Source organism: Myiozetetes cayanensis, unplaced genomic scaffold (genome assembly GCF_022539395.1).
Source record: "Myiozetetes cayanensis isolate MyiCay16 unplaced genomic scaffold, myiCay2020 scf2-11, whole genome shotgun sequence".
In the NCBI taxonomy this organism is placed as follows: domain Eukaryota; kingdom Metazoa; phylum Chordata; class Aves; order Passeriformes; family Tyrannidae; genus Myiozetetes; species Myiozetetes cayanensis.
Genome location: NW_026087411.1, coordinates 85,781,163 through 85,806,017, shown reverse-complemented (window position 1 = coordinate 85,806,017; position 24,855 = coordinate 85,781,163). Strand labels below are relative to the sequence as shown.

The 24,855-nt window shown below is 41.6% G+C and overlaps 1 protein-coding gene across 3 annotated transcripts in view; it reads left to right on the top strand.

Moving 5' to 3' along the window:
• Window positions 1-3,989: 3,989 nt before the first annotated feature.
• Window positions 3,990-24,855, top strand: part of FAM135A (family with sequence similarity 135 member A) — an 84,944-nt gene continuing 64,078 nt past the window's right edge. Inside the window, exons 1-2 of one of the 3 annotated variants that reach the window (XR_007628833.1) lie at window positions 3,990-4,328; window positions 22,091-22,176. The gene's annotated coding sequence lies outside the window, so the exon portion shown is untranslated. The remainder of the gene's footprint in view (window positions 4,329-22,090; window positions 22,177-24,855) is intronic. The other 2 variants (XM_050314425.1, XM_050314426.1) reach the window with 2 other exon arrangements.

Genomic DNA, 24,855 nt, shown 5'->3' with positions numbered 1-24,855 from the left:
ATTCTTTACTTGTTCTCATCTTTACTTGCGCACTTTCAACACCTAACCTGTGTCTGTTCATTTAATCCTGCCTCTAGCCACTTTGACACTTCCTGAAGGTCCCTTATTTAAAGTTAGGGTATCTAAACCTAAATTCCTGTTGCTGCCTATGAAACCAGGGACTACAGCAGTGATCTGAATGGTTCCCTGTATTACTGTTAGCATGCTGCGTGTTAAAAAACTCAGTTCCTTATTTTTGCATCAACCTAACACCATGCAAGCTGAAGGTAGCAACAGCACTAAAGGCTGCACATTTTAAGCAGCCTTTAGAGAGCCTCTGCTGACAAGTGGAGGCTGACCCTTTAAATTCTGTTGCCACATTTCTGTATCATTAGTTTGTTCTCTATACTTGATTTGTGATTCTTCACACCTTTTGCTTTGCAGTCTCCAAATGACCAAAAAACTACCATTATTTGTCACAGTAGGAAACAATCACAATTGTTAAAAAGTAGTTTTTAACCAGTCTGTTCTGAATCCTACAAATATTGCATCCGTTTATTATGTAATAAAGTTTAAAAACTACTTTATATTGTACTGATCATATTATTTAAAGTAAAAAATAACATTGCAATTGTAACACTTTCTACTTTAGTAGCATACTAGTTTAATTATGATTTTGTAATTATATATTCTAATGAGAACTTTGCAATCCCTTGCAGTACACAGAGGCATCTTTTCATTTACTGTTTTCAACACACAGTTATCAAAATGTTCTCAAAACGTAATTAGTTTCTATGTTTTCTTATGATTAGAGTCATTGCAGAGGATGTTTCACACAAATCTGTTATCCAAAAATGAACATGTTTAGTGCTGTGTATCCTATATCTGGATATTCATTTGGGGCACAGAGCCAAATCTGGCAGTTGTCTAGCAATCAGTTGAACGTTCATTCAGCATTTTTCCATATTTTGACAGCAAACAAGCACAATCAACAGCTGCTTTTCTGACCGAAACCATTCCTCCACTTATACTTTAAACAGTTTTAAACCTTGGACATAAGTAATACATGAACCATCCCCATGATATAATGTTCACTCCAAATCTGGCAATTTTTATCATCCTATTCTATGTCTAATTTTTTCTTCTCTTGTAATCTTTCTGGGATTCAACCTTTCTTTTTGTCCACCTTTACAGATTTTGCAGAAAAACTGTTTATTTACACCACACTCTTCTTGAATGGCCTCCTGATAGACCAACCACTTGTGCACACTCTTACCAAGCTTCCTTGTCAGAATATCCATTGTGTATTCTTCTCCCAGAACCAAGATTGAGATTCACCCAATTTTCCAAGACTTATATGGCTCCACTCTAGCTCACTGGCCCTTTAACACATTATTCTTCTCCCACACTGTGCTTGCTATACTACACACAGGAACAGTACAGAAAGAGCCTCAGGTTACCACTGGTTAGGGCTGTTCTGAAACTGGAAGCAGTGCTGTTGCTTTCATGGGGCTCATCTGGGTTCCCAGTCCTGCTTCTCAGTTCAGCTACTAGTGGCCACACAGCTTTTGTTTCCTAGTCTGCATGAGTTTGGTGCTAGCTAGAGGACCAGTATTAGTGTTATATTGAGTCATGCAGTTATATCCATGTTTTTTAACATAATCCTGGACTAGTAAAAATGCTCAGCTCAGCAACATGAGCTAAGGATTTAATTTCATTTCACATAGAAAAGAGCTTCAGCAGAACTTGAATTGCAGAAGTGGGTTTCTATGGTCTCTTACATCATATCTAAGCAATTAGTTACTTCCAGGCATCCCTATGTTAGTTATTATTTAGGATAGTCCATAATTTCATGATAGGTATCTCTAACAAGTAATGCTTATCAGTGCATCCAGTCTTAAACAGGGTATTCTTTTTGTGGCAGTTGTTTTATGTACAACACCCAAACTTGAAAAATCTCATGGAAACAAGGGCAATTTTGCACAGAGACTGAAGAAGCTGCTGTTCCCCAAGGTTCCTTCATTCAGGAGAGCTGTCAGACCATTCCTCTTTCCATAAACAAACAGGGAGGCACCAGAAAGCCACGTGGGGTGTGCAGTAGGTGTCAGTGGACCCGTACTCACTGCCACATGCAAAAGAAGGGCATGGTTGGCAGCTGGACTGATTGATGATACATCTTCACAAGTGGATTTTGGTGAAGGAGGAAATTCAATTTCTCTAATGGGAGCTCTGCCATTTATGGGAACAAGCTGCCAGTTTTCTGCTTATATCAGGGGACAAGACTGTTGCCAAGAAAGTCTTCCTCCATTTAACAAGAAAGAAGCCTGCAAGACAAATTCTTCTAATAGCAGAAGTCCAGTCAAGGTTAAGGAGAGATAAAGAAACAAAAACTACAAACCAAACAAGTATTTATCTGTACAAATATATAAAGCCCATCCAAACTGTCAGGCTGGCTTCTGGACTGTTTAGCAACCAGAAGATCAACAAAATCTGGCTCTAATGAGATCCACAGGCACTGGTGCTGAGCATCTTTTTGAACAAAGGTACTGTAGTTCTGAGATAGGTTTGAGGTGTGTTGTGTTTAGGCCTGGTGGGTCCTTTTGTCAGCCACAGACAAACTGCTCCAGTAATTTTTTGTTGTCAGATCTGACTCTGCAGGACCATGAAGCAGTTACTCAAGCCTATCCCAAAATAACCAAGCGTAAAAAAGTGAAATAGCAGCCACTGATGCTTTCAAAGCTGCCTTTTTAAAAAGCCTTGAGACTCACATGGCCTTGATAAATCAGATGCAAGTTTCATTTAAATCATTAATCTCCCATGAACTGACATCTCTGTCATGAAAATTAAATTTCCAAATAACCATGAGTTCAGCCTGCAGTAAGTTTCTGCCAGCAGTGATCAGTACAAACAGATTTTACAGAAACAAACAGATGCTGAGAACTCAGAAGGATGTCTCACAAAGCTGTTTTTGGTATTCCATGGCCATCAGCTTCCCATCCCTCTGTTGTTTTTCCCAACCCAGCATCATTCAGGCTCACTTCTTTCGCACTCAATTTTCTGTCTGCATGTCTAGATGCTAAATCAATTGGTGACAAAATTATTGAAAGAATCCTATTCAAAGACTAACAGATAAAATTTAACATTGCTGTCCACATGACTGGCCTGAAAGAGCCTTTAAACTAAAAGCAAATCTTCTGCTTTGTAATTCCTCTTTGCAAAACAGCTATAGAGTTAGGTTTGGCTTTGAGATGGGAAGGCCACATTAGGAAAAACTATCTTTACGCAAGTTTTCTTCACATCCAAGATTTTATTTTTTTTTTTTTCAATGAAGGTAAGCAGATAGAAGAACAGGATTTTTTTCAGACACACGATCATTTTGCTTGCAGTAGTTCTGTGAACCAACTAATTTTCAAGCTACATGCCACAGTTGTTAATGAGACTGTAGTACCCAGCATCTCTTCTCCTCAGCTTTAAAGACCATCAGTTTTATTAGCACCGCTTACAGCCAATTTACTTCAATTTTGGTACCACGTACTGCTAAAAGGTCTTACTCCAGGAATGAGAACTTTTTCCCCATAAGGGCTCATTATCTCCAGTCCTGCACCCTGGCAGGTGCCCCACGGCCCAGCCTGCGCCTCCGCTGCCCGAGCACGCCGGGGAGCCTTTCCCCCGCGGGCTGCTCCCTGCACAGCCCCGCGCCCAGGCCGGCACAGCGGCTGTCGCGCAGGCACTGGCGGCCGCGGCACGAACGGAGGCCTCCCTCGCCTTCCAGCGTGCGCCACGAAGGGCACTGTAGGGGAGCGGCCGCGGCTGGAAAGTATCCAGGGGCAAGCCCGGGTGGGTCAGTCCCTCCCGCCCCCGGAGGTGTCCCGGCCTTTCGGGGCCGCCCCGGCCCGGCCCCGCGGAGCCGCGGGAGGAGCCCGGCGCGGCGGCGGCAGGGGGAGCACGAGCACGGTCCGGGACTCTGGCTGGCAGGAGCGGCCGCCGCAGGCGCCGCACGGGCGACTTGTCGGAGCCGGAGGGAGGCGGCGCGGAAAGCCCGGCGCGGGAGCCGAGGATGCGGCCGCTGCCGCCGGCCTCTGCCTAGCCGCGACCGCGGCCCCCCGGCGGCGGCTCCAGCACCCGCCGCCCCTCGGCGCCCGAGCGCAGGAAGCGGCGCCCGGCTCCCAGCGCCCCCCCCCTCCTTCTCTCCCCTCCCCGCCCAGCGCAGCGAGGGCGCCGGCGGCTGGGGCCGCCGCGGGAGCAGCAGGCGCTGGCGTCGGATGCCTGCGCTACGCCATCCCGGTGCTGCCGCGGCCTGGACTCCGCGGGGAGCGCGGGCGATCGGCGGCCGCTCCTTTGTGTCCCAGGTCGGTGCGGCTGAGCGGCGAGGGGGGCGCGGGGGCGGAGGGGCAGAGCGGTGGGACCGTGCGCCGACCCCTACCGCAGGACGGGAACAGGCGGTATGCCCGCAGGCATGGCGGGCCAGGGACTTGTTTGTGTGGGGCTGACCTCCCTCCCCGCACCCCGGCAGGAAAACCCCGGGAGCCTCCCCGCAGAGCGGCCGACTGGCGTTCGGCACCACAGGCTCGCCCCCCTCCACCGCCGGGCAGAGGAGGCTCCCCCCGAGACTCTGCCGGGGGCTGCTTGTTGCCCCCGGGAGGGCTCGTGGCTGGGCAAGTTCCTGCCCGGGCAGCGTTTCGCCGCCGCTGTTGATTGTTTATCGCTCCGAGGCGACGCCGAAAATAGGTCAGAAATAATGTCCAGCTCGTCCCCGCCGCGGAGTGCCCGAGTACCGGGCGCGGTATTGGGACAGCCGGAGGCGGTGCTGCCTTTCCCCTCCTTCCCTTCCTGAGAAATACCGGATTCTTACAGGGTTTGAAACACTGTTTGGGGAAGTGGTGGTGGGGGTAAGTTTGCTTTTTTTTTTTTTTTTTTTTTTTAATATCGCTTTTTGCGTGCGGTGTGGAAAGTTGCTGGCCGAGCGTTAGGAGCAACTGTTAGGAATAACTATTTCCTGGTGCGCCGGGGGCGGCACTGGCGGCTCCCGCCCGGCGGTCCGAGCGGGCACAGCCCGTGCCCTGTGGAACGCGGGCGGTGCAGGGCAGGCTGCGGGCTGGGCGCTACGGTCCGGCCGGGCCCTGCCTTCAGCAGATGCTCGCAACCCCTGTTACCGCCCGTGGGATCTCGTCAGGGCTTAGTTAACGACCAGGGTGCTAACAGCGGGATTTTGCGTGATCAGTAAGCGCTCAGGTGGAAATAATGTTTCCTTCTTGTATTATTTTAAGCAAAAATTCCAGCAGAACCTATTTGAAAGCTTTATTTGATGATTATGTGTTACAAACATACCACTTGGAAGAACAGCTGCGTAGCATGACAGATCTTAAAAATTTGTAGTAGGTGGATTTGTAGTCACGTTGATGTTATAACTGAAGAGGTATTTGTGCTGAAGTGTTTAAGCCCACTTCCCCTTTCTCCTGCTTGCAGTGGATTTTGCTGACTGAAAGGTAACAAGCTACTGTTTGAGACCTTACATTTATCAAGTAAGTGGGCATAAATGTCTATTTTGTTTTACTGGGGTTTGCTTTGTTTTTCAAGTGTCATTCAACTAGCTTAATGTTGTCTTATACGTAGGCAAAGGCTGAGCTAAAATCCACATGCACCACTTTTCAGTTTGCTGGACCAATAGCAAATAGTGAATGCTACAGAATCTATTTACTCTGGAAGGGAATGTATTACATTTTCATCCATTAAGTAATTCCTACTTAGCATTTTGATTGTGAAGATAAAACTGCTGGGCCCTTGTTAAGGGATAAATGACACAGCTCAAACCTGGTTCAGTAAAGCTCTGCTTTGCTGCAACATTACAGCTTTATTACAATGAAATAATTTTGGGTTTGTGGAGGAGCAAATTAGGTATTTCAGCATAGTTTTTATTATTTCATTCAACAATTCATTGCCCATTAGAACCGAAAATACTGTTTTGTAAGAAGTGAACAGTAATCCAGGCTCTGGCTGTATCTTTGCAAATACTTTAAATGAACGAAGCACAGAACCGTCATTTTGTTCTGTTTCTTCCATATGACTGTGCCAGTAATCACAGTGTGAATACCTGCATTTGGTATGTCAGAGCACAGCTATAAATCTTAGTCTGCATTTTCCTTAGATGGACCAACTTGTTTTCTGTTTCCCACCTCTCATTTTTCCTCCTGTAGCTAGCATAAGTCAATTCTTCAGCTTTCCTTCAGTAACCAATAAAAGTCAGAGAATATGATTTCAAGCTCATTATTTGGAGGGGTTTCAGTGTCCCTTACGTGAAATACAATCCTACAAAGCTGGTAAGAGTTGACTGATATAACATGTGAAAATACTAGTTTTGTTCTTAAATTAACGCTTTATTAATAAAATTGATTTCTTATCCCACTTCAGATTACAGTGGCCTGGGTAAGGTTTGGCATGAATAATATTCAGTAATATAGTAATCAGCTACACACAGCAGCTGAAATCTGTCTTCAAAACTGTGGTTTTGAAAATGTGCCAGACAACCCAGCATATTTGTCGATTCAGTTTAATTCCATTGCAATAGAATTTACTTCTGTTTTGAGTTCAGTAAAACTGCAAAAATAACACCTTGGGCTCAGTTCAGATTTCAGAAGACCTCTTGCGTCTCTTCTGAAGCCCTGATGATGGACATGACAGTATTACCTGACGTTCCAGTTTTGTGGTTTTAACATTTCCCCTGGAAGTACCTGGGTTTCAAAGCTCAGTTCCAGGATTGTCTCTGGCATTTTTTTCTCACATAGAAGAATTAGTGAATGCAGTTCCCAAGCAGGGAGAGAGATGAAACTGAGGTCCGTTGCTCTCTCTAGCATTCCCTGTTGACCTCACTAGTTAGTTCTCTGCTGAGAAAGACTGACATGTTCTGGTGGACTTGATTGTTGTTGATTTGAGACATGACAAACACTCTGATGTTTCTATCAGTATCTCATTCTCACTGGTTTACAGTCTGGTGGTTTGATGTGAGCTCTCTTACTGGAAGTGATTAGATTGGTATATGAATGCCACAACCATCTGTCTGGTTGGGAAGGTGCATAGGAAAGCAAATCCTGGCAGAGTGGTGAGGCAGATTATTGTGAGTGGCAAGGTTTTGAACTACTGTAGGTGAAGATATGGGAGCCCTGTCTGAGCTCTGACTCTTGTACATTTTTTTTCTTTGAAGAGAACCTATCTGCCTATACCAACCTAGGAGGCAGATAACTAAATATTTATTAATGTGATGCTAAGAGTACTGGTGTCTCTCTCCTGGGCTGGGTGTTGTCCTGAAAAACTATGAAAGTTCAACTTGTACCAAAGATGGACCTCAGTGTGAGAATTGTAATCACTGGTTGTGAACCTTTGTTCAACGGTTGTGAACGGTTACTGTTGGCCTTGTTTCAGTGTTTGAAGTTGTTATTGATAAAGACGGATACTTCTCATGCTTGCTTTGGAAATATTTGGTCCTATGCTTTGTGTGTCCCCTTTTCCTCTATATGAAAAATATAGTCTTACTAGAACTTTAATTGCTCTCATGACAGGATAGATGAGTAGCACCTGTGTGTTGACCAGCAGTTGTTCCTTATGGGTATTTGTTTTGCCAGCCTGCTGTTGTATGTCAGGTACTTCTGACAGGCCATTGGCTCAGAGAGCTTGTAGCCAAAATAAGTATTCCTGGTCCAAGTAACAGCACATAAATGCTTTTGGTTAACTATGAGGATAACTTGAATTACTTGAGTTTCTTGAATTATGAATTATTTAATCTTGCCTTTGTTTTCCCTCCTAATGAAAAAGCTTGAAAAATGTGATTTTTTGGTTACTGAAAGCTTTGTGTAGCAGCTTTCAATTGCTTTAAATGTAGTATATAGGATCCTATAGGAATGTTCAAGTTCCTTTATCCTAGTTACATGGTTTAGTGGTTACAGTGGTAGTGCTGGCTTGATGTTTGAACTTGATGATCTTAAAATTCTCTTCCCATGTTGATGATTCTGTCCTGTGACTGTAAGTCGCAATCCTGCTGCTTTAAGTGAGGAATGAGAGACGGGGTTTAACTGGTTAAATCCACTCAGTAGCCACTTTTTTGGTCCTTATGAGCTTGCTACAGTCAGGCTACACTTCTGAATAAATGCTACTTCCACATTTTTCTGCCACAGCTAGGCAAAGCAATAAAGTGTCCTTACGTTCTGTTGATGTTAATGCACCGTGTGTTTTCTCTGTGGCAAGACATGTGATTTTATGTTCATTATGCATCTGCTGTTTTTGGCCTTCTCTAGCATTTTACTAAGCACCTTTTGAACACATTCATTCCTGGGATACATCTCATTAAGTATTGTGTATAGACAATTCAGTCACTGCAGAAGTACGAACATAGCGGTTAAAAATATTTATGCATTCATTTCTAGCGAAGGTAGTTGGTATGTTGGTAATGTAGTGTTGCTGGTATTTGTAAAAGTCTGTTGTACAAATTATCTTCCTCGAAGAACAATTCGTGGAACCTTTGTGGTAACAAGAATATACAACAAAGAGTATACAAGAAAAAAATCTGAAAGGGAGGAAATAAGTTTGCCATGGTTTGAGGTCAGGAAGAAGTCAGGTGAGCAAATTGTGTTTACTTCAAGCAGGACAGCACTATTCTTGGAAAGAAAAGGCAGAGAAATAAGACAGAATCAAACCTTACAGAGCTCAACTTACAAGAAGAATAAAAGTTGAAAACGCTAAAGCATTTTGAAATTACATCAACTCTACTTTTTGCTAAATGGTTTCAGTACTATTTTTTTTCTGAGTGGATTTTCTGTAGATATTTTGGAATTGGGAACATTATCATCGCAAAAAATCTTGAACTTTATATTGTGTGAGCAGTTTTGTTGGAAACAAGATACAAAATCTCACCAATATTTCTTACTAAAAATAAGTAAAACATGTCCACATTTCTGAATTGCATGTCTTGTCTCAGAAAAAAAATACGTTTATATTTTGTGGTTTTTTTAATTTTCAAGTGAAAAGTGAAAAATTTGTTACCTCTAATACTGTATAATTATAAATATTCATACATACATTTATATGAATATGGTTTTCTGAATCTCATTTATGAAATAAATCACAAACCTCTGCACACCACACCCTCAAATTCTTAGAATTAAGAAGAAATCTACAGCATTCGTCAGTTAGTTGTGCAGGAAGCCTTACACTTGACTTTTGATATTTGAAATAATAAACTTGTTTGTTTTCCAGATACAAGTCTGCCCACTATAATCACAATCTTGTTCACGTACTGTGACCTCATGAATTAATCCCTGTTACTGATCATACCATAAATCACTCATTACCTGTTGCCTAAAGGATGTCAAGAGACATAAGCTTGTAGTGCTTTTTAGCTATAAAATAAACTGAATTCTCTTTATGCTTTAGATGATCTTCTAAATAAGTGAGGTTTCCCTTTAAATTTTCATATCAGAATGGCTTGCAGTGTACCTTTTGTCTTCTTTCTATTGAAATTTACAACAGAAATGTAGTAGTGTTTGTGCTTCTGTAGAAGAAGCTGTACTTTCTTCCCAGGCTGTCAGTTCAGTTATCACTTGCTGATTTTTCTGCATAATGATTGTGTATTTCCATGTAAAACAATGTGTAATTAATGCTGCTGGGTTTTAGTAGTAGAGGTAGTAGTATTTGCATATCTAGTGCTTTTAAACTGAATTAAAATTGCTCGCCTGCCTATTTATATAGGCCCATCTAGCTTTCTGTAAATGCACATATATGTTTTTAAAAGATTTTCTGAATTTTTAGGGTAAACTCTTGACATTATACCAGCTGTCAGTTAATTCTAGGGCCTATACTTTCACGCACCACTGACCTTCAGTCCCTCACCTTGATGAAATAATCAGACCAAATTATGCGAAGGTATTGAGGGTATTTGAAGTACTGAGACACTGAGGCATAGTATAATACATATGTTTCACTGATTTACATGTAAAATAGCTTAGAGAAAAAAACCTTGTAAAGGTGAGGTCAAAACTAGACCTGAATGTGGAAGTGAAGACTTAGATCTCAAAGTTTGCAGCCATTCTATTGTGCTGGACTTCTTTTTCTAATGAGAGCCCTTTCTAATGAAAGCCCTTGCTGCTGAGGCAGAAGCTCTGAGCCATAGGGTTTTACCTGCTGTTAATCTTACTTTGCATATTCTTAAGAGACAACCTCTTCTGTGGAAAGTGCATTGTATGTCTCTGAAATTGGATTGAATGCCAGCTAGTGCTGCAGATGTTTGGGCTGAATTTGGGTTGGTGACTAGAAACTCTGACAGATGTGATGCCTGCCTTTTGATTCAAACATGTAAAAGCTGTTGGTTTTTAGCTAAAAAATGAATTTTTGTGGCGAGTCGGTATGGTGAGCTGTCAGTTTGTTCTTCTCAGGTAGGAAGGAACAATGAGCTGTTTGGAAACCAATCAGCAACATTGTCAGCAGGGTGGGGAAAGCCTCTGATGACTTCGGTTCCTAGTTGATGGGCCTTTTTCCCCTGGATGTGTTATACTGTATTTAATAGGAGGTTTTGCTTATTCTACTTGTAGCAAATTTGAAAGCAGCATATAAGGGATTTAATGGTTACAAAATGTTAGTACAAGAATTTCTGACTAAACGCGACAAGTAAATGGTAGGAGAAAAGGAGTGAACGAAAACTGTTCCATGTAAAACATTGTCAAAAATGGTTTAAATAGCACTAGTGATAGTTCAAGCTAATTCAGAAATCAGTTTGCTGATTTGTTTTGATGTAACCCTTCAGATCTACCCATTGAAGTTACTGAAGGAGATCATTGTATTTGTTTTGTTTCCAGTATGTTATTTTGGGAACAGAGCTGTGCCATTTTAGGTTTGTGTCAGTGCTTTTAGCAGTTTCTCACACATCAGCGTTGTTCTGTTAGTGAAATGCCACACGGGGAGCAGAAGGTGAGAGGGGCATGAAGCCTTCAAGCTGCAAAATAAACAAAAGCAAAACTTGAATTTGAATTTGGTAAAGCTGGTGTATTTGTCTATTTAACAGGGACTCTTTAAGTAAGGTATTCTGGTGCTGTAGTGAGGAGGGAGGAATGCCAGTGCCATGAGGGGGGGTTGCAGCCTGTGGAGCTCAGGTAGAGCAGGCTGTGGTAACTAAGGTGGCCCTGTCTCTCTCTTTCTTCCATGACAGGAAGTGGAAGAGCCCTTCTTCAGCAAAAATTGTTCCTGTCTCCCGATGCCAGCTGTCGGTTGGTAACTGCAGGCAGAGTGTGTTTCTGGGTCTGTTGAGACAAAGCTGCTGAAAGCTGCTCTGCTTTCCGTCCTTCTGTGCCTCCTTCATGAAAGAAATGGTCTGGCTTACCAGGCAGGGTTCCCAGGTGAGAGGTTTCCTCCCTGGGAAGCCAGACCTATGAGTAGGGAGCAGAACATGCCCTATGGAACAGGTCAGAGGTTAGACTGGGCTGTCACTTGGGCTCTGGGGTTGTGTCCTTCCATGGAGGAAATGGGATGGGGGGATTACTGTTCCAACTTTTGAGGTGAATAAAAGGAAGGAATAGAGGATAAAAATACTGACTCAGGAATGGCTGTGAAAAGGGGCTGTTTCTCTTACCTTGATACTCTGCTTTGCTGTGCCAAGGCTGTGGCTTATGGAGGCAGGCAGGATGGGGGTACAGTTTGCCAAGGAACTGCCGTGCTGTGCTGCCGCTTGCTTCCCTTCCCTGCGCTGCGATGGCACTACTATTTGTGGAGCTGTGCTTTGAAACCGGATAAGGAAGTGATCTGATCAAGCCCTGCAAAAATAGATTATTCTAAAACGGTAACTAATTAATTTTAAAATGCTGTCCCTCAAGCACTGTGTTGGCAGTGTTGTGGGGGCGATATACTGCTGCTGTGAAGATGTGAATGAGCACCTGGGGTAGAAACTTCTGAAGCTGTTGCTGGTGTGGAAGATTTCATTTAGTTTCATAGGCAAAGTTGGCTTAAATTCTTGCTTTGCCCTTCCTCACTTCTTCAGGGTTAGATGTTAATGTAGGTTCAGATAGATCAGTGCAGCTGTTGGTGGACCTTTAGGACCTGTATTTAAATCAGTGAAATGTTGCTGTTTAAATTATTAAAAACAAACAAAAAAAACCCCAAAACCAAACCAAAAAACAACAACCTCCCAGAATTTACAAAGTAACCTCCAAAATAGCTGTAAAGGTTTGTTTCGATGCTGGTGGACCTTTTTCCCCCCACGCATGCCAGTACAATTGCAGAGATGGCTGTTTGTGGCATAAGGTGCAAGCAAGTCTGCAAGGGTAATGGAGAGAAGTAACTTAAAGACTTTGCTGCTCGTGATATGTAATGTACTATTTTTTCGTGGTGCTTGCTGACATCCAGTCTTCCGTGTATGCCTGAGCTCTGCTCAGTTTGTTCAACCTACTATCACAGTTATTTTTGATCAGTGTTGTCTTTACTTGGCATTTGTTTCTTCAGAAACTTCTTTTCCTGAGTATTTGTCAATAAAAAAGCACACACAGTACTCTGTGTACTGTGTTTATTCCATTCCCTTCTAAAACAGCTAAAGGAAAGAAGGGAGTGATTTAATTTTATTATGTTTTTTTCTTGGAGGGGGGAGTATGTGTTATTTGTTTGGTTTGGTTGTTGGGGTTTTTTTGCTATTGTGTCAGATCTGTTTTGCTCCAGGCTTTAGTAGTAGAAAAGAGAATGGGGGACATCGAGACTAGAGCATTAAAATTTTGTGCTTGACTTGTTTTAGTAATAGCTATGTGAACTTAGAAGAGTAGATATGTTTCAACTTAGTACTCTTAGATTTGGAGGTGAGCAGCGTGTAAGTTGCTGGAGGTGCTATCTGGTGTTGCAGAGAGATGTGTGGCTCTTCCTCACCTGGTCAGTATGAAGATAAGCAAGCATCAAGAGAGCTTAAAGTCTTTGAGCAAATTGACACGTAGATGTTTATTTGCTACAATATGTTTTTGGAAAGCTATAATGCACATTCTGTGACATCATTAGGTCATTGATTGCAGTGGTAGTCTGCCTAATTGTCCTTCAACTTTACACTTGTGTCGTTCATCCATAACTAAATTGCACTTTGTACTAGAATAATATGGATTTGACTTGTCGTGGTTTTGCCCTGGCTCAATTTACTTTTATACCCCCACATACAATTACTATTAGTTGAGAGAAGGTTTATGCAGACAAAAAGAGACTGAATTGAAAAAAGTATGAGTATTTATTATTAACAAACTAAAACTAAAGAATTATATTTACAATAATTTTACTTAAGTAAAAGGTACTATGTATTTACAAAAGATACTTCTCCCCCCACCTCCCTTTATATCAGTCCAAGGAGGAGAAGTAGTCCTTTTCTGTTCTCAGAATTCCAGCTCTCTCTCTCTCTCTAGTAACTCTGCAGCACTTTCGTCGCAGTTGGAACTTCTTTATCTCTCTCTCTTATTCTGTGTTGGCCTCCAGGGCTGGGCCTACCCCCCTCCTGGGTTAAAACCGAAGGCTGAGGGTTACCCAGGTCCTGAAGGGTCTCCTTCCATAGACTTGCAAGGGGACACTTGCTTACTATGGATCTTCTTCCACAGGGTTACAGGGGATAATGGTTTAAGAGTTCACCCCTGTTTCCCTATGGAGGTCCCTCCCCATGGGAGAACAGTCCTTGATTGACTTCTCGGCATGGGTCTAGTCTGGATCCCTTACTCGGATCCCAATATCCCACCTGAGCCATTTTCTGCTCCAGCGTAGGTTCTCTCATTCCCCTCAGGGTCATAAATTTCCAGTACCAGCAGCACGGATCCCACACATGGATCCCAACATCCCTACCTGAACCGTTTTGTGTTCCAGCGTAGGTTCTAATACCCGTCAGGGTCATAAATCTTCAACAGCAGCAGCATGGATCTCTCACTGAGATCCCAAGCTTATCTGAGCCGTCTCGCTCCAGCATAAGCATCGATCCCTTCGAGGGTCACAAAGTCTTTAACAGGACTCTGCCTCATCTGAGCCGCTTTTACTCCAGCATAAGGCTTTCTCTGTTAAAGTCACAAATCTCTGGTGCATCCACAAGCTCCTCTGTGAGCCGCATGGGGGTCTCTTCACCCCAACAAACTTTCTACAGGTGGCAGGGTTTTATTTTTCAGTCTTTACCCTGCTGAAGGGAGGGAGAGCGAAAGGGAGAAAAAGCAGCTCTCCCCCCTTCGAACTTTTCTTCTCTCTCCTGTGACTGCCAGCTTCGACCTTGAAAGTCCTGTTATCTCATGGCTGGAATTCTTCTGCAGCGGTTTCTCATCTAAGCAGTTCGTCTTTTAAACTTTTTTTTTTCTTCACTCTCTCACAAGAGAGAAGGGAGGTTTCAGTGCTGCACCTGCCCCCCTCCCCCGGCCCAAGCCGGGGAGGAGGGGGCCTTGGCCCTCCTCGGGCCCGCTACCTTCTCTCCTACATGGCTGCTGCTCCTAATTTCAACTGCGCAACCAACCTTCTCTTCCGTTTTCTTAAAGATGTAATTAGCAAAGGCGTCACTGAACTTTTTGATTGGTTTTTTGTCCGGAAATCACCTGGACAAAACCATCCTCAGCCCCAGGGATGGGCTGGTGGGTAAAACCACGACATCTTCCCCCCTTCGCCTTTGCGAATTACATTTTAAGAAATCTTAAATTTTACAATAAACATACAATTATAAATAAACAAACTATAATTAAAAATTACTCTATTAAAAATTAAAACAACATCACTATAATATTTAACTCTATTATTCTCTTTTTACTACAACTGCAGTACACATGGTTAGTCTATTTTTGTCTGCAGACCTTTCTCTCAGTTATTTTAAAATCATTATGGCCAATTCTTCACATGAGGTACTAGAAATGTTGGGGTTTGATTCAGTTACTGCCTTTCTGGGCAGTCTTTGCCCGCATTCTCCACCAAAAAATGTCGTGGTTTTGCCCTGGCTCAATTTACTTTTATACCCCCCATACAATTATTATTAGTTGAGAGAAGGTTTATGCAGACAAAAACAGACTGAATTGAAAAAAAGTATGAGTATTTATTATTAACAAACTAAAACTAAAGAATTATATTTATAATAATTCTACTTGAGTAAAAGGTATTATGTATTTACAAAAGATACTTCTCCCCCCCACTTCCCTTTATATCAGTCCAAGGAGGAGAAGCAGTCCTTTTCTGTTCTCAGAATTCCAGCTCTCTCTCTCTCTCCTAGTAACTCTGCAGCACTTTCGTCGCAGTTGGAACTTCTTTATCTCTCTCTCTTATTCTGTGTTGGCCTCCAGGGCTGGGCTTACCCCCCTCCTGGGTTAAAACCGAAGGCTGAGGGTTACCCAGGTCCTGAAGGGTCTCCTTCCATAGACTTGCAAGGGGACACTTGCTTACTATGGATCTTCTTCCACAGGGTTACAGGGGATAATGGTTTAAGAGTTCACCCCTGTTTCCCTATGGAGGTCCCTCCCCATGGGAGAACAGTCCTTGATTGACTTCTCGGCATGGGTCCAGTCTGGATCCCTTACTCGGATCCCAATATCCCACCTGAGCCATTTTCTGCTCCAGCGTAGGTTTTCTCATTCCTCTCAGGGTCATAAATTTCCAGCACCAGCAGCACGGATCCCACACATGGATCCCAACATCCCTACCTGAACCGTTTTGTGTTCCAGCGTAGGTTCTAATACCCGTCAGGGTCATAAATCTTCAACAGCAGCAGCATGGATCTCTCACTGAGATCCCAAGCTTATCTGAGCCGTCTCGCTCCAGCATAAGCATCGATCCCTTCGAGGGTCACAAAGTCTTTAACAGGACTCTGCCTCATCTGAGCCGCTTTTACTCCAGCATAAGGCTTTCTCTCTGTTAAAGTCACAAATCTCTGGTGCATCCACAAGCTCCTCTGTGAGCCGCATGGGGGTCTCTTCACCCCAACAAACTTCTACAGGTGGCAGGGTTTTATTTTTCAGTCTTTACCCTGCTGAAGAGAGGGAGAGTGAAAGGGAGAAAAAGCAGCTCTCCCCCCTTCGAACTTTTCTTCTCTCTCCTGTGCTGCCAGCTTCGACCTTGAAAGTCCTGTTATCTCATGGCTGGAATTCTTCTGCAGCAGTTTCTCATCTAAGCAGTTTGTCTTTTAAACTTTTTTTTCTTCACTCTCTCACAAGAGAGAAGGGAGGTTTCAGTGCTGCACCTGCCCCCCTCCCCCGGCCCAAGCCGGGGAGGAGGGGGCCTTGGCCCTCCTCGGGCCCGCTACCTTCTCTCCTACATGGCTGCTGCTCCTAATTTCAACTGCGCAACCAACCTTCTCTTCCGTTTTCTTAAAGATGTAATTAGCAAAGGCGTCACTGAACTTTTTGATTGGTTTTTTGTCCGGAAATCACCTGGACAAAACCATCCTCAGCCCCAGGGATGGGCTGGTGGGCAAAACCACGACAGACTATAAAATTAATACATATTTTGTGTAACAGAAGAGTTGCAGAGAGGGTCTTGGAAACTTATGGTCAGAAAATCATGAACAAAGAAAGAACAAAATAAAGATCTTTGACTTTTCTCTGATGGGTATTGAATAAAGGCAGTGGACAGATAAGAGACTAAACCCAATGTTTTATATTTCTAGAGTTTTTTCGGTTTGGGGTGGTTTTTTGCATTTAAAAAGTCAAAGAATCAAACTTAGATTTATGTGCTGTAATGCTTGCCTCAATTTGTTTTGTTAAAATGGTAGGAAACTGGAAGCCAGACTACAAGGAAATTGGAAATAGTGTGGCCAACGGGGCCAGGGCAGTGAACATCGCCCTGTACTCGGCACTGGTGAAACCACATCTCAAATAAATAGTGTATTCAGTTTTGGGCCCTCGCTGTAAGAAAGACATTGAGGTGCTCGAGTGTGACCAGGGAAGCACAACAAGCTGGTGAAGGGTCTGGAGCCCAAGTCTTAGCTGCAGAAGAGGAGACTCAAGGGAGACCCTATCACTCTAGAACTACCTGAAAGGAGCTTGTAGCCAGGTGGGGGTTAGTTTCTTCTCCCAGGTAGTAGCAAGTGACAGAGTGAGAGGAAATGGCCTCATGTGGTGCCAAGTAATGTTTAGACAGGAAAAATTTCTTCACTGAAAGGTGGTCAGGCATTGAAACAAGCTGCCTAGGGCAGTGGTGGTATCACAGTCCCTGGAATTATTAAAAAAAATGTGTGGAATTGGCACTTGAGGACATGTTTTAGTGGTGAAGATGACAGCGTTAGGTTAAGGATTTGGATTTGATGATCTTAGAGATCTTTTCTAACTGTAATGATTCTGTGATTCCATGGAAAAAAAATTAAATCAGGGATTATATTTTTAAAGATGTAGTAACCAGCCCCAAATCAGCCGACTTTATATTCTGTTATTAACATTAGGTGTTGAAAAATAAAATAGGTTTTGATAGAGTACTCCTGTGTATTTCTGAAAGAACTTATATTTATGAAACTCCTGGCAGTCACTATTTTTCTGTGTTGACCCATCCAGCCTATCACCACAGATGCTATTACTGTAGGAACTACCAAGGAAGTGGTTTTATGACCACTGATCCTGGATCAGATTTACTATCAGATTATCCCCTAATGTAACTTTGATCAGGCAGCCAAGCTATCACATTTCTTAAGTTAATAAGAGTACGGAATATATCATTTGTGCTGACTTAATGCCTACTGTAGGAGGAAATACAGTAACTATTTGGCATAAAACCTTCCAATACAAAATCAACCTGTCAAATCTAAACTTTATTTACTGTCTTGTCAAAGCATGACCTCACAGCAGGTATCGGAACAATGACTCAACTCTGTAAATTGTGATGTTTTATATGCAAAGGACAATAAGACAGAATTATTACCTATTAAAAATAATTTACTGATCATATACAGTTAGATTTTTTTTTCATTTCTCTTGAAATAAAAGCTTTATTTTTTTGACAGTAGGTTTGCTTGGAGTGGGACAGAAGTCGCAACTTTCTTTTGGAGACTCTTTTGGTTCATAAAATACGAGAGTAATGACATTAACAGTCATTGCAGATATTTTAATTCCACATTCACCCATATAAAAGTTATTTTTCATTTAATGACATTGCTTAAGACATGGGATTCAAATAGAGAGAGCTTTCTTCCTTTGTTTAAGTAGGAGAATGAAGTATATTTTATGTACACTTAGGCAGACCCTTAATGCTTTATGAAGAACCTATTCAGTTGGGCAGAATCAAATTAGTTTAGTAAGCTTCCCTCTCCTACTTTATTAATTCTTACCTGGTGCATCCTTCATAAATTCTTGAGATTATGAGAAGGTGAATATATTAAGCTATGGAGTTTAGGTTTTTTAAGTGAAAATACTGCAGCCTGCAGTTTGTCTTTTGTTTGGTTTGGTTTTTTTGTTTTGTTTTGGTTTTTATTTAAATATACTGTAAGATCCTTATATGCTTTTCACATGAAGTTCCAAAATACTTTTATTTTATTATTCAAGCACTTCATTTTGCTTTTTCCCCTATATTGCTCTTTGAGTAGGTTGTTAGGAAAAGATAAGTTGTGAGTTCATTCATGGAAGATGAAAACCAAAACAAGGAATTAATTTATGGATTTATTTCTACATTTGCAGATGTATTTCTATATACATTGCTTCTGCTGTAGTTAGATGTGGTTATTTTCTTCACTGTTTTTGAGGTAACTCAGCTTTAATGCTGATTTATATTGTCCACTCTCCCTGGTTCTTAGCAAATAGTATTTGGTTCATTTTTCTCACTCAGCCACTGCATGGGACCAAAGTGGGACAAACTGGCTGGCATAATGTGGTAGCACATATCCTGAACTGATACTGCTTTTCATCAAAATGCTCCATTTTAGCAGTTTCTGACTCAAAAGTCAGTCACATTTGTGCCAGTTGTTTCATTGGCTTTTAATCATAACTTAAAATGTGGGTTTTGTTTTTAGGTTAGTCTTTGTAAAAGGCAAATAAAACATTTAGTTTGGTTTGCTCATGTTCTGTTTCAGTTTTCTTTGCAAGTTACTATGAAACCATTGCTCAGTTCTGCCTAGTGTAAAAGAGGAGAAGGGATCTCAGAGATGATGCAGTTTTTGTTTAGTGTAAATTGTTGGCTGAAGAGAGAAGACACTGAAGTTAGTGCCTATACTGGGAGGAAAAATTCGGGAATCTGCTAGCATGGGGTCTGTTTTGCAGCAGGGGTTGTTGTGGAGGGAGGAGGACACGTAGCTAAGACAGCTTTTAACTGTACTGCTCACAGAACTTTTCATGTTAAACTTTTTAATGGGGAAGCTTAGAAATAACATGTCATTAATCAGACAGACAAAGCCCAATATTAGCATAGAAGGGAATAAGCCTAATAAATGTTCAAGATGAATTATTGTATCATGGGTATGATCTATTAATAGGGGAGAAAAAAGAAATAAATGCAACATCTTAATGACTTCTGTTCTCAGTGGGAATAATCAAGTTGTCAGCTCAAACTAGTGAGTGTGTTGTTTTTGTCAGTGTGCTGCATAGAGGATGAGATATTGGTGCTAAATTTAAAGCAAAAAGTATGAAAAATTGAATTTTAATGCCTGATTAAGTTGGTTGTTTATATAGCCCATTTAAGTGCCATAGATATTTTGCATTAACTTGGTTAGAATCAAACCTTCTGGTTGGCTGGGTAGTAGTCTGGGCTTAGAGAACCAGGAATAAAGAAAACTGTAATAGTTGAGTTTTTACCCTGAGCCCATGAAATTAGGTCACTCTTCAAACATACTTAAGTGTGGTTATTTACTTCACATAATTATGCATACCTGAAGCTTTAAAAAAGGTAAATTAATAAATTCTGATAAAAACCAGTCTGTTCTGAAGTATTTTTCTAGTGGTGGTCTTGTTATCTTTTTAAAATCGGGATAATAAATTGAATAAGGTTCTCCTAGATATTTCCACTTAAGGGATTTGTTTGTTTGTTTGTTTCCTTGTTTTACAGCATGATGATTATGCAATTCAAAATTCAATTACCAGTTCTTTTCTACCCCCTCACCTTTTTAATTATGGAGAAGCAAGGTTTATTTGTAGTGCTGGGAAGCTCTAGTCTCAACCAGAACACTGTGATACCGCGTGCTACACAGCTGCAAAAGGATTTCAAAGGGCAGGGGGAGTTATGCATGATGCAGTAGTCCAGGCTCTCTCTGCAGGGGATGCAGAGAGAGAGGTGAAATGATCAAAATAACAGGCTGGTTCTTTGCAGCACCATGCTGAACTAATACATGCAGTGAATTACGCTTTTTCAGCCTCACGGTAATTAAAATAAAAGAGGATATTAGCTTGGATGAGTTTTGGCTGCATGGATAGATGGGACATATCTCTAATCACATGCAGAAAAATTTGGCAGGTCTTCTGCATAGTCTTGCCAAAGTCTATGAGAACCCAGAGAAAACTAAATGAAAAATATTGTCTAGCTTTACAGTCAGATTGTACTAGTATGCACACTCAGAAAGTAGACATTAGGAATAGCCCTGTTGGTCAGGTTAAGAACTTTGTTTTTGTCACACTAAGTTTCAGCTGCAAATGGTGTCCAAGAAACAGCTAAAATTGGAATTGAAGGCAGTTCTCAGGTGGGGGGACAAACCTGTGAGTCATCAGCACAGAGATAGATGGTGGCTGAATTTCTGTTGGCATGTGCTGGATCTCTGAGCATAAAGAGGAAGAAGACGGGTAAAAAAAGGTCAAGGATAGAGATGTACAAAGCTCCTACAGCAACTTAGAGGAAAAATATTACTTGAAGAATGTTAAATGAGCAGCTAAAAGAAGACTGGAGGAAAATGAACACTTTGCTGTATTTTCATTTGCAGATTCTGCTTTTGATTGCCACTGAATATAAATCTAAGGCTAGAAAAGATAGTGTGTTCTCTCTCTCTCTCGCTCTTAAAAAGGAACTTAGTCCTCTTTAAAACAGAACTGGTACGACACAGGTAGTAATGCAGTGTTAAACAGATGGAATAAATGTTGGTGCCGTTTCTATGCGGTATTATGGTATCAGGATTTTACTCAGTCATTATTGGGAATTTATGGTATCAAAGATATAATACCACACATGACATGCACAAGTAAATTCTGTTTTAAAAAATTCTAGATAATGTATTTTTTTATGCTCTATTTTCTCTATATTCTTTGCTCTGAAGCTGAGGCAAAACCAGTTAAGTTTCACAGCTTGCCTGCACAAGCTGTGATAGATTTTGTGTTTGTATTTCTCTGAAACATACATACAGAAAGGATGCAAAGTTCCTCTAAGAGGGGAGAGCTAAGCATTCTCTTTTCTATGTGTTTGGAATCTTAAGGTCATCAGGTGAAAGTGAGATTTTGGATTTTTTTATTGTATTTTTTTTAAATACCTTAATGGTGTCAGAATACATAGGAGATGAACTGATTCTTAATAAACAGTTTTAAGGTAGTGCTTGATCAGGACAGGGAGAGTTGTGGTGTTGACCTACCTGTAATGTTTGCTCTAAGAAAGTGGGTTCTTGGTCTTAAGACTCTCTTCCTTGTCCCCTGAATTTTGTCTCCTGTGGAGAAGAGACATGAGACTTGCTGGGAGAATCTCATCAGGCCTTTTTCTATAAGTTGTCTCCTCCCTGGTAACTATGTAAGACTGCGTGGGGGCATGAGCTGTATTTGATGACTCAGGCCGGAATATCTTCCTACCTCTTCATTGCTGTGTTGCTACTGGTGAGCTTAGATCCTCTCTGAAGGTTGGGGAGACTGTTGAGTGGCTAGGGAGGTACCAGAGTCCTCTGGGAGCTGGATTTTAGAATTTCTAGGTGAAGACAAGGATAGTTTGGCTAGACATGGCAGTGTCAGCTTTACCAGAGCATTGGCTTTACGAGAGGTTCTTTTTTTTCACTTTATTTTGTAAAAATATTTATCAGACTGCTACACTTGCAAAGAGCTGAAAATTACAGTGCAGGACCCAAGGGCAGATTGGAGAACACTCATAGGCAGCACATGTATGACTGTTGAAGTCATGATAAAGGTTGTTCTTAGGATGCAAGAAAAGAGATCAAATAACATGAGTACTGAAAAGTTCTAGAGATACTGGTGTTAGTAAAACATTTGTTTGCTTGTTTGTTTTTTAGTTGGAGCAGTATGTTTCTGACAGCAGTAGTGAAGAACTGGAAGACTGGTTGATTAACATACTAAAATGGAGTATTTACCAGTGCAGGTAAGACATTCTTTGAACATCTTTTTGCGGTTTCATTTCTTAGTGTTGCCTTGCATTTCCCAATACAAGTAGCTAGACTAATGGCAGTGTTACACAAGCATTTCTCTGAAAACAAGGCTGGCTTAGGAGTATTCTGTCTTTTCAGTACATTCACAAATGCTCTGATGCAGCTCCTGTAAAGTAGCAATAAAATACTCAATTTAGAAAAACCATAAACTCAGGAAAACATTTTTTCCTTCAGATGGACCTTTAAAATCTGATATCCTGTGATCCGTTTTGTATTGTGGGCTCAGGAAAGATTATTTCGGATAACTAAAGAAGTGGTGAGCGAATGTGGGAAGAGCATGGACTGTCCACAATCCGTAGGGAATTTTTCAGCTTAGGAAAATAACTAAACCCCCAGAAATGTGAAAGGAAGGTTTGGCCCTCAACCTAGGATCAGGTGGCTTTAACTGATATTTTAACTATTGGAGATGTTTACTCTGTGCTGTATATTTTTTTGAATATTGAAATGTTTGTTTATAAATATTAAATAGCCACCAAAAGTTTAAAAACCTTCTGTGTATTAGGTTATTTATTATGAGACCTTTCTGAAATGGCTTTATATGCTGCATTAAACTCTGTTTTTCATATGTGGAGAGCTCCTACTGAAGGATTCTTTTGCTTCGTACAGGCAGACAGAACAAATGTGCAGTTTAATAGCTTAGTTTCTGAATGCTAATGATGTGCTTTAAAATACAACAATAAACTCATTAAGTATTAAAATGAGTTGTGGAGTTTTGTTGTAATTAAAGTGTGTGAAATTTAGCTGTTGTGCTGATATGAAAAACTTGGGCAGAAAAGTCTGTGCTTTGTGTCAGCCGGGGCAATGGATGTTCCCCTTCTCCCAGTTTAAGGTGCACGTGGAACAAGCTGATGCTCGACAAAGAAAAAGCCATTCTCAGTAGTCAGGTGACAGACTGCAGCCCTGGTTACCTGTAGCAGTGCTTACTGGGTGTGTCATTCTGTGAACTGGACCTCTGATCTCTTACTGGTTTTCCAGTTGATCCTGGAGCTTGGCACGGGTGCTGCTTTTCTGGATACTGTTGATAGCAAGGGCTGTGTTACTGGATTAAAATACATGGTGGTGTGTCGTGCAGGCTTGTGTTTGCTGGACTCTGCAGGGAAAAATTGCCAACCCAGGTGATTTTTAGTGGGCTAGTTGGGGGTGCTAAGTAAGCTGGATACAGGAGGGAGGGAGTGGCCCCAGCTAGAACACTATTAGACACAGTAGGAATACGACCAGTTCACTGGACAGCTCTTTTGGCAGTAATGCAAGATATAGCTCTCTTAGGTTTTTTTTATTAACTCATTCATAAAATGGACCTTCAAACTTGTCTAATTGGACTAGTTTTGGATTGTTCTGAGTTTTCCTGCTGCGGTCTGGAGAGACACTGAACCATTGCCCAACAACTCTTGCAGGAACAGTCTTCCCTTTTCTTAGTGGAGGCAAACTGTTCAGGGATGTAGCACCACTCATTGTGCCAGGAAGTCAGAGCCATGTGATGTCATCTTCACATAAGAATGTAGTTTCATTAAAATGCAAACTGGATGAGACTGCCCCATGGCATCCTTACTTTAAGTCCTTTTGCTTTTCCCCGGGTATTTTAAAGTGGGTTCCTTTCTGAGGTATTGGACAGTTTCATGCACAACCCACAGGATTTGTTGCTCAGCAGCCCAGGGTTATGGTGGGATTAGGAGCTCTGGATACTTTTTTTCACAGAGCATATTCTTGCACTTTGGTTGGTGGTGCCCATGTGATAATGTGGTATGGTAACCCCAGAGAATTAGAGTGCAGAACATCTTGATTACAGCTTTTAAGACCAATAAGGACATCCCTACTCAATCCTACAGACAAAGCAGTGGAAGAGGGAATTGCTACAAAGCCCTGTAGGTTATCAGTGCCAGTCCTAACACTGCAGTCTGTAGCAAAATTGTGGCATCATTCAATTAATCTTTTGACTTTCAAATTGAAATTTGAATGATGACAGGATTTATAGGCAAACTGGGTTAATAGCGTGATCTAGATGCTGTAGTAGGGGCCCTTGATCCAAGTTCTTCATGTTGTTCTATCTCAGCTTCAGCAGCAAAATTCCTTTTCCCCTGTCCACTGTTACTTCAGTAACACACTGTTTCTGTGGTTTTGTATAGTCCTTGCAGGGTCCCTGTATTGGCTCTTAAACCAAGGTCAGAATTAACCTCTTGTTTATAGTTAAAAATCTAGACCTGTGCTGTGGTGGCTGAAGCCTTCCAGCTCCTCTAGAGTGAGTACAGAGAGGTAAATCTTATCTTGAGTCATATGCTAAGATAACTTAGCTGGTAGGCTAGAGGTTGCCCTTAAAGATAACTTGCTTTCAGGTGCTGTGGTGATGACACGTTTTGCTAGGTACTCTGTTTCATTCTCAGTAGTAGTGCCTGCTACATAAACAACCAAATGCATGTTGAAAGTTTTAGGAACAAAACCCCCCATAATCCATTCAAGCTCCATACAGGTAAGTTTTTCTAATGTTTACTGCTTCTGCATTAAACCCAGCACAAATGTGCTAATATGCATAAAAGATAGTCTAGTTTAGTTTTGGTTTAGTTTGTTTGTTTGTTTTTTTAACTTAGTCCTCAAAACAGACAGTACTTTCAGGAACT